Source organism: Bolinopsis microptera, chromosome 9, assembly GCF_026151205.1.
Source record: "Bolinopsis microptera isolate Bmic1 chromosome 9, MBARI_Bmic_1.0, whole genome shotgun sequence".
In the NCBI taxonomy this organism is placed as follows: domain Eukaryota; kingdom Metazoa; phylum Ctenophora; class Tentaculata; order Lobata; family Bolinopsidae; genus Bolinopsis; species Bolinopsis microptera.
The window spans coordinates 8,931,192-8,942,445 of record NC_087080.1 but is presented as its reverse complement, the minus strand read 5'-3'; positions in this window follow the sequence as shown (position 1 = coordinate 8,942,445).

Here is an 11,254-nt window from a genome sequence, read left to right as displayed (position 1 = left end):
CACTTTGTGTACATATTTTAAAGATATAACATCTTAAAGAACATTTTTAGTCTCTAAGTGGTCTGATTAGTGAACCGTAAAAGTTGAAAGTTAATTTCTGATTAGGAACTTGGAGGATGGAAACATTTTAGCGTTGTTTTCAATTTACTCGTGAACGGTTACTTAGGGACCCAGACTAAGTGTTTAAGAAAATATATACAGATCAAGGATATTTCGGGATGACAACCTATAGAATCGGCCAACTTCCAACAAAAGGGAAACAATGCTGATAAGGCCAGGCTTGATATATCAGCAAGAGGAGTGTGGAGCACATTTGAGAGGACTTTCTTTAATGTGCGCATTTTCAGTCCTAAATCGCCTACATATCAAGGAAAGACCATGCCACAGCTCTACACTCTGCACGAGAATGAGAAAAAGAACCAGTACATGAACCGAGTGCTACAATTGGAGAAAGGGTCATTCGTCCCCCTTGTATTTACCACTACAGGAGGAATGGCACCGGAGGCCAAGCGTTTCATAAGGAGACTTGCTGTGTTGATAGCCACCAAGACAAAGGAGGACTACAGCCAGGTGATGTGTAACATCAGGACACGCCTGAGCATGGATATAATGAGGAGTGTGCTAGTAACAGTTAGAGGTGTACGTGGAAAGGCAAAGAAGGCATGGACTGCCCCTATATCCAATGTCTCCTTCAACCTGATACCTGAGGAGAAGAGCTACGAGGGATAGATGATATCTATTGCTCAGGATTTACGATTGTGCTCTGCCAATTGCATCACTTGATTTAATTTATTGTACATAAAATTGAATTTTAAATAGAAATGTGAATGTATTAAAATTTAAAACTTTCAAAACGGAGGCTTATAAATATTATTATACTATGATTGTAAAATAAAGGATAAAATTTTAAATTTGTTTCACTAAAAAAAATTTGTTTCACTATATAACGAAATAACAGTATATATAATAACAGTATATATACTGTTATATAACAGTATATATATACTGTTATATAACAATATATATAATACTGTTATTTCGGGATGACAAGTTGATTCAGATCTCTTATCACTACTTTCAATTCGTTTTAAAAATCTTGCTCAGCCTGTTTATTGAAATTTGAAGACATGTCTCATCATGGCAATTCTCAACAAAACTCGGATCGCCGACAGAGCAAGGCTTCCCGTAATTCCTACTGTCCCGTGACTTCTCAGTTTGGCAACGGTTATCAGCACGATCAGATGCCACGTCAACAACTACAACAGCCACAGCTACCTCACTTTTCCAACGGTGAGTCAGAACTAAGATCAGTTCAAGAGTTATGGAAATTTATGCAACATCTAGAAACCGAACTTAGTATAGCTCGTAGTGATCATGCTAAATTGTTGGACGACTTCGTGGAACTTCGACACGTTAACTCAAAGCTCAGCAAAGTTGTCGATCGTCAAGCGGATGCGATTTGCAAACTAGAAGTGGAACTAGATAATTTAGATCAATACTCACGTAGGGAAAACGTTTGTTTTACCAATTTGCTAGTTAATGAGAGCAATAGTTGTGAGGACCAAGTGGTCTTGTTGTGTGAACAGTTAGGTGTGGACATTGTTAAGGAAGACCTTGTAGCCGCTCATCCCTTGAAGGGCAAGAAGGGTAAAGCCCCTAGGTTTATTGCTCGCTTCAAAGATAGATCAACAGCACAGAAAGTGTTTAGAAATAGGAAAAGCACTAAAAACATTTCCCCAGATAAAAAGAAATTGCTGTTTGAGAACCCCGAAAAGGGTGTCGGGGTACAGCCCAATATAACATATAAACGAGCGGCATTATTAGGGCAGGTCAACGATGCTGTCAGATTTGGTGGACTAAACTCTTGTTGGGTTGACTACAAGAATGGGAATGTTTTATTGAGAATGAATGCTAACGGTAATCCTAAGCTGATTAGGAATACTGCTGATTTGTTGATTTGTGTGCCTACTTTTGAACCTAAAGAGTTTTTGTTTTGTGAGAGCCCCTTTTTGAACAATACTGAATTCACACCGTGAGATGAATAATTCTAATACAACTATTTTTCAGATTTTAATATTTCTAACAGAGAGTTATGGATGACGGAGTTTCAAACATGACCCTTCCCAACATCCTCATTCCCTCTGACCGTAAGCATTGCGTCTTCTGTCATAAAATTTTGTACTTTCACCAATTCATTCTACGTTGCAACAACTGTAAGGACATATATCATGGATCTTGTTTAAAGCTAGACAATAGTACCATATTTATACTTCAGCAATTTGTATGGTATTGTAAAATATGCTATGACGATTATATTGAGTATTATAAGTGTGTGACATGTTTAACAAATATTGATATATTTAATGAAAAGATTGCACAGTGTAAACAATGTTTCAAAATGTTGCACAAGAACTGTGTTAAGTCTAATATTTGTTCGTCATGTATGCCCTTACCCTTACTTGACTTAAACACTGCTACTACCAGTACTGTTGAATATATTGAAACTGATTTTTATTCCGAACAACCGTTCTTTGCTCCTTTTGAATATTATTACAATGAAATGATAGATTTTATCCCGGATGTTGAAACTCTTAGCGAGAATTTACAAGATTGCAGCCAGATACTGCGTCAGTGCGTCTATTATAAGTTAGATGATTTTGAAGAAAAAATGAACGACAATGGATTATCGTTATTAAGTTTGAATATTGATGGATTCAGATCAAATTTTGACTGCTTTTTAGTGCACCATGGACGTTTCAAAGCTGATGGATATTTCCTTTGTGAAACTAATGTAACAGAACATGAGTCACAACCATTTTACATACCGGGTTATAATAAATTTGTACTTAATCGATTATTGAAGGAGGATGGAAAGCTTAAACACAAAGGTTCTGGTTTGGTAACGTTTTTGCGTGACAAATTTAATAATATTAATCAAAAATTTGAGCTTTGTTATTCTACCGTTGATTTTGAATCACTTTGTGTTGAAATAACAGTTAAATCTGAAAAGTTACTAGTTGTTAATTGTTATAGATCACCAAGTGGAAACTTTGATTCATTTATCGATATGTTTGGCAGTATCTTAAGTAAATTGAACACATTTAAGGGACACAAAAGCTATATTCTTGGTGACTTTAATGTAAATCTATATAACTCCAATTCTAGTGTTGTTAGGAGATATTTAGACTGCATGTTTAGCAATAACTTTTTACCAATTATCTCACGTGCTACTCATTTTGGAGGCTTAAATGGCACATGTATTGATCATATACTTACTAACAATATATCTAACATAATTTGTAACGGCCTTATACGATGTAATATAAGTCGTCACCTTCCTACATTCGTAGTTTTGGACTATAATTTTGATCCTAACGAAAAGTGTAGAAATAGAAATAAAGTAAATATTAATGACTTTTTATTACAAGGGTTTTTGAATGATTTTAAATTATTAAAATTTGATCTTGAAAGTGATTCTGCCGAAAATATGTATTCCTTTTTTGACAGAAATTTTAAAACTCTGTATGATAAGTGGTTTATTAAAAGTCAGAAGTCTAGTGGTAATAATTCTCTTCTTCGCTCTGATTGGATTTCAATAGGAGTGGCCAAGAGTAGTGACACTAAAAACAAACTCTATGATATTTGGGTTATGAATAAAACTAGAGTTAATTGGAACAAATATGTTGATTACAAACGAGTGTTTGATGCTATTAGAAGTAAAGAAAAATTTGAGTATTTTGATAAATGTTTTAAAGCAAATCAACATGATTTGAAAAAGACTTGGAAACTGATAAACGGTTTACTAGGTAGGAAGAGATCAAACAGATTACTAGTTTTTCCTAATCAAGATGCAGCGCATAATTTTAATTATTATTTTGTTAATATTGCTAATGATCTTTTACTAAAAACGTATGGTGAAAATGCTAACGCGGATTTAACAGATTTTAATAAATATATGCCTGAGAGGAACATAAGCGAGCTATCGGATATTAATTTTTCAAGTGAAGAAATAAATAATATTATAAGTAAGCTTAATAATAGCAAGGGTACGTATTATTCTCCTAGGGTCCTCAAACTTTTAGCTACCACTTTAAGTCCTTTACTGGCTGATATTTTTAATAAATGTGCAAATGAAGGTTATTTTCCGAAAGAATTAAAAGCAGCAAAAATAATTCCTTTGTATAAGAATAAAGGATCTATTTCTGATATAAGCAATTATCGTCCTATTTCAATGTTACCTGTTTTTGCTAAGATTTTCGAGAAGTTAATACATAAAAACGTATCTGATTTCTTTAATAAGCACAATCTTTTCTGTGATAATCAGTTTGGTTTCCGCAGTAAGCACTCAACCTTTCATGCACTTGTTTCAGCAGTAGAAAATCTTCATGATGCTATCGATAATAAGAATTTTACATTAGGTGTATTTATAGATTTTTCCAAAGCTTTCGATACAGTGCGGCATAATATCTTGTTAGAAAAGCTGGAGAACTATGGTATTCGAGGAAATGTCATTAAATTATTAAACAGTTATTTATCAGATCGGTTTCAGTATGTTAGCTATGGGGGATTCGAAAGTTGTCTCTTGAAAATAACCTGTGGTATTCCACAGGGGTCAGTGTTAGGCCCCCTGCTCTTCATTATTTTTATCAATGATTTGGCAAATATTTGTGAGTTAGCTAAATTTATCCTCTTTGCAGATGATTTAAACCTTTTTCTTCAAAATAAAGACCGAAATTTACTCTACAAAAATGCTAATGAGGTATTATCAAAGATTCACGACTATTGCTGCTTAAATAGGTTAATCATTAATTTTGAAAAATGCTGTTTTATGGAATTCGGAAGTAGTAAAGTTCCTAAGAATCAAAAGTTTGTTGGAATACTTAACAACCAGTTTAATCAAGTGAATAAGTGTAAATTTTTGGGAGTCATTATTAATTCTAATTTAACGTGGAATGATCATATTACCAATGTAATAACGCAAGTTTCAAAATCTTGCGGATCACTCTACTCCATAAGTTCTATAGTACCAGCCAAAGTGTTAAGACAAGTATATATATCACTTGTTCAACCATATTTAATGTATTGTATACCACTGTGGGGTGCTGTTTTTCACCATCCTTTGCTGCAAAAACTGTTTGTGTTGCAGAAAAAATGTATTTGTATTGTGAGTAGAAAAACAACAAAGATTGATCACAAGTTTCAACATACGAAACCAATGTTCTTTCGTTTGAAATTATTAACCTTGTTTAACTTATTTACATACTTTACTGGATGTATTGCAATGAGGCTACTTAAAGAACAAATTCCTGTTGATGTTTATCGCCGGTTTAGCAAGTCAAGTAGATCATGCAGACTGCTATATCCTAAATTCTCAATGTCTAAGACCAAGAATAGTAATTTTGTTTTTAATGCATCCAAAATTTTAAATTATCTCCTCGATCATGATGTACCGTATCATATTTTGTCAATTTCACTATTTAAAAAGAGATTTAAGAACCATTTGCTTCATATACAAAACCTAGGGCTAAATGGGGATCATGGATGGCTACCATGTAATCACGATATCTTCTCGAATGTATCAATTTCATAAAATAAGTTAATTTCAACTAGGGAAATATAAATTGAAGTTAATGTTTTGGGGACGTTTGTGTGTTTTTTGTGTGTATTTTATTGTGAGTATTTAAAACAAGATGGGGACTATAATTGTAACGGTTTAAGTGTATACGTCTTTATTAATGTTGCCTCCGATTTCACTACACTGACAACATTCACTTTTTATTTTTTGTGTTATTTTTTACTTGAGATCTCATATCATAAAATTTTACCATCGCGATACGGGTATTAATTTACCTCCCAGCGGTGAGACACCGCTTCCCTCCATCGCCATGTTTGAAGCTCTCCCATCATCTGTTCTACTTCAGAGGGAAGTGACTTATTTTATATTTTAAAATTGTTATTATTCCAGTATAACAAATACATTTTCTAATCGTGATTAACAGGCTGAGTGCCCTGATGCCTAGGGATTTATATCCCGAAAAGTCGTGAACAATGAGCACTGATAATGTCCCGGGAGGGTTTCCAAAGTATTACAAACACAGACTGCCAGGTAGTCCAGGTAAAACAGACAGAGCCAAATACAGAAAGGGAACCCAACACTTATCCCGAACAGATTTGGTATAAGACGACTCCGCAGAAGGGTGTAAAGTCGACCAACTCAAGAAATAGTGGATGGAATTCAAACGATAATGGTCCCATGTAAACCCAGCAAAACATAGTTGACAGTAAAACCAGAGCATGCTAACAAAGCTAAAGAACCTTTAGATGTAGAACCCCAGATGTATACATAACTATTGTTGTGCGAACAATATACACAAATTAATTCAGCAATGGTAACCTCTGTTTGCAAAGATGTTGAAACAAAGCCCCAGCTTCTTTCCATTTTGTCTCCCACACACTCAAATTATATTATGGAACAAATAGACAGAATGGCGCAAGACTGGACATCGTTGCGAGATCGTAAAGGTATACTTATACAAATGTAAAGGTACATCACCCTCAAGACCAGTCCAGAGCATCTCGCAGATGTACCAATCTCACAAGAAAAGCAAAAAACGTGAGTACAATGACAACGTGCTTAACTTGTAAAAGGCCACTTTCACGCCACTGGTGTTCAGTATAACAGAAAAAATAGCATTTGAGGCTTCGCAATTCCTGAAACATATTGTTGAAAAGATTATGGATTAGCTTTAAGAAAGGCTAAAAATATCGTAATGTGATATAATTTGTCAAACGCAAAATTATTATATAAAATTATTTATTTATTATTCGAATAATTTTAATAATTTTATATATTTGTACAGATTTAAATTCAAACTTGCCTCGCGTTGAAGGCCCGCCGCGCATGAGTGCACGGCTGTATCGTGATTTCACTAAAATAAATGACAATGGGGGCCGGGATTACGACGTGATTAGTGATACATTGCTCTATCCAAAGCCCTCTCGCTTGCAGTAGCGAGCGACCACCGAAGGCGGCACAAATATATTTAATATTATACCTGTAAAACAATCACGTCACGCAGTACGCATATACACGTGCGCGTATACTAGACATAGCTATGTGAAAGTGATACATGCATGTACAAAATATAAACGTCTTACTCTACACTCTATTTTTTCGATAATTTGACAAATTTGATACTAAAAGTTGTTTGTAGGTTTAGAACCTACCAAAACGCGCGCCGAGTTGGACTCGTTGACGGTCCTGATATATGGAACAAATGTTTTACGAGTATCACCCGTTAAAAAGTTGTTTAAAAATTGAAAATACGAATATAAAATAATTCCACATACTTTTTAATATTTGCTAAAAATGTTTTATGGCGCTGATTTGCCAAGCTTGCTTCTTTTTGCACAAATTTTAAAGTTTTTTATAATTTTCGCCTATAACTTCCACAGTTTCAGTTATTTTGAAATACCAAATAATTGTTTTAAAGTTGCGCGTAATCAGCTCAGATTGTCAAAATTTAAAGAAACATTAATTTAAAACTTTGAACTTGAACACAATTACCTATCACAAAAGTCCTTGTGCGCGACGCTCTTTTCGAGCTTCATAAACTGTAGACAGGAAGATCAGGAATATTGAGCTGAGAGAAGCAAGCAACAAACTAAAATACGAGGTAAGAACATTAAAGTCCTTTTTTAAACATTACAAATTTTTAAAGCTTATTATATTACAATTTTTTTAAAAACATGAAAATGAATTATATTACAATCCTATAAAATTATTTCAAAATATTTGATATTTTAGAAGTTATAGCATTTTAAAAGAGAAACTATTAATTTTTCGTCTTATTTACACACTTGCAATGCACAAAATGCCCACATATTGCTTTACCTTATCCTGCTGCACGGTGAATTTGTATTATTCACACTTTAGAGGCAAATTTTGGTACCAAATTTATTAAAATCAGAGACATAAATTCTGTGCCAACTCATATTTTGCTCTAACCAGAGCCCTCTCGCTTGCGGTAGCTTGACCGCCGAAGGCGGCAAAGGATATTCTACTTGTGAAATATTCTACTTGCGATATAAACCAGACAATATTGAAGATTTAGATTTAAATATTGAGCCCTTTGGCTAGAGAATACTTTCTTGAATATTTTCGATAGTTTTTAATATTGGTAATATTAATGAATTGTAATTGATTGATATGTAATATTTAGGCCCGTGGCCAGTTTTCAACTTGTGAAACAAGCGTGTCACGCAGTACGCATATACACATGGCTATGTGAAGCACATATTACATAAACTAATTACAAATTACAACACTAAAAATCTATTACATTTATTGAGAATTATGTAATGTAACGTGATGGAAATATTTCAAGCGGGCATATCCTGTCCAAACCCAAGATGCACGACATGAAGAATTTGTTTTAACTTTGTATGAAAAGCATCAATAAGCTATATATCGTTTGGCTTCTTTTAATATAAAGGTTTTTGTAAATGTTCCTCAGTTTTTAAGGGAAACATAATATCCTGGGGTTGATGGGCGATGGCATAAGCGGGACTGGTTACAATTCGCATCCTTATAGTTTTTGTAGGTTTACAACCTACCAGGACGCGCGCCGAGTTGGACGCGCTGACGGTCCTAATATATGGAACAAATATTTTACGAGTATCACCCGTTAATATAGTTTGAGTAAATATGAAGAGTATACTTACCACTTACATTTATTCCGTACTGTACTCAATAAATGTAACTCACGTGACAAAAGTGCGCTGTCCAATGTGCAGTATTCATACTGCACATTGAATTAGGATTCCCTTAAATATCAAATTGATTTATTGTAAACTTGTTTAATCTGTAATAAATGGCATAAAATTGAAATTTTTGTTTAACTGAAAGAAATTTTTGTTTAACTGAAGTTAGGTAAGCTGTCATGTGGCAACCACGAGAGTAACACGATGGTAGTAGCATGGCAAGATGCTCATTGGACAATGAACACTTTGTGTCGGAAGTAGATACAGTTTTTTGCCAATTTGACACAGTTAAAATGCACCAAATTTCAAGATTTTGGTCGGAAAATATTCCCAAGACTGTTGTCTTGTGCCGTACCATAAGCAATTTATAGAACTCCTGACAAACTTTGTGTGTATATATTTTTACTGTTTAAAAGTTCAAAAATATTGGTAGCATTGGACCATTTCCGTTACCTATGTATTGTGCTCTGCAAATTACATCACTTGCTTTAATTGAATGTATATATTGTTTGAATACTACATAAAAAACATTCTGAACCCATAGAATAAAAGAGTTCAAAGAAAATTCATCAAAAAAGCACAAGGAACTGAAACAGAGGCCAGGGGTTCCGTTCAGGCCCTTCATGAATTATAATGTTTAGAGGATATGTGAACGCTCTCTAACAATGAACAAAATGTGATGTAAGGTAAGTTATAGAATAGTAATGAACACTTTGTGTCGGAAGTAGATACAGTTTTTTGCCAATTTGACACAGTTAAAATGCACCAAATTTCAAGATTTTGGTCGGAAAATATTCCCAAGACTGTTGTCTTGTGCCGTACCATAAGCAATTTATAGAACTCCTGACAAAACTCGTGCCTTCGGCACTCGTTTGGTCAGGAGTTCTATAACTTACCTTACATCACATTTTGTTCATTGTTAGAGAGCGTTCACATATCCTCTAAACATTATAATTCATGAAGGGCCTGAACGGAACCCCTGGCCTCTGTTTCAGTTCCTTGTGCTTTTTTGATGAATTTTCTTTGAACTCTTTTATTCTATGGGTTCAGAATGTTTTTTATGTAGTATTCAAACAATATATACATTCAATTAAATCAAGTGATGTAATTTGCAGAGCACAATACATAGGTAACGGAAATGGTCCAATGCTACCAATATTTTTGAACTTTTAAACAGTAAAAATATATACACACAAAGTTCAAAACACATCATCTAATCCATCATCGGGGCAGAGATGAGGTTGTACGAGACTTCTGATATAGGGGTCTCATGTTTGATGTCAATCTTTTTTCCTCTGCACAGTGGCGTAAGTTGCCTGTTGGCGCCCCCACCAAAAAAGCGCCCCCTGTTGGCGCGCCCTCCCCTTTTGGTGCCCCTCCCTAAAATTGAACAAATCAGGTGATTTTAGAGGATATGCTGGTAAAATCTCTAAAAAAGTGTGTTTCTAGAGCAAAACGTGCAGTTTTGTTAGTACCTCGTTAAGTTTTTCAAAATTGTCCCGCATAACACATTCAAATGACAATTTGGCGCCCACTAAGATGGCGCCCCCGCACAGAAGGGTCAGCGGGGCCCTTTGTTACACCACTGCCACTGTACATTACCCACGAAGAGCAATAAGATTTGTTATTAACATAGCCAATCTTATCCTCAGTCTTATATGCCTTACTACATCACAGTACCTCTCCTTCCTCTTTCTGGCTTTGAGATCAGCTAATCTGTTGACAAATTTCTTACACTTTTTATGTAGTTGAACCTGTATTTCTAGCATGATACCTTTTTGGGTGTCACCTCTAACTTTTTCACGCTGGAATATTTACAGTAATAGCCAATAGTAATACATTTGACTACAAGGTATGCCTTAATTTACAGATAAAGGAGTGAGTTTTCATGGATGCATAAATTTCACTATTATAAAGATTCCAAGATAGGTAATCGAATTAATCTAATATAGTGGCATCATTTTTAATTCTGTTAACTAGTTCCAGGAAGATTCAGATGGGAGGCAGTTCTCGCTAATTGCAATTGTTAATAATTACTTTGTTGGTCTTCTTGTCCATGTATAGTGAAGGAGAGTTTTGTGTATGCTTTAGTGTTTATTGCAACTATAGGCCAAAGATCTTCACCTGAGCTATAGGTGCTTGATGTAATTGTTCATGTTTACATTCACTTGTAAATGCTAGGCTGTCATTTGGATAAATTACTTCGCGTTTGTTCAACATTTTTGTGTTTGTACTGAAAGATGTACTTCTTAGTGGGATAGGTGTAAAATATCCAATTTAGTTGAATCGAGGATTCAAGATAGCTCCATCGGAGCACATGTGTGTGATTGTATTTTTCTTTTAAAAACTAGAATTGAAGATTCGTTTCTCTTATAGAGCAGAAAAAGACTTCAGACATTAAATTATGGCCATTGTTTTTTCTTGTAATCTGCAAGCATTTAGTTGGAATGTTGATAGAAGCTCAAGTTTGAACATAATAATAAAAACATAG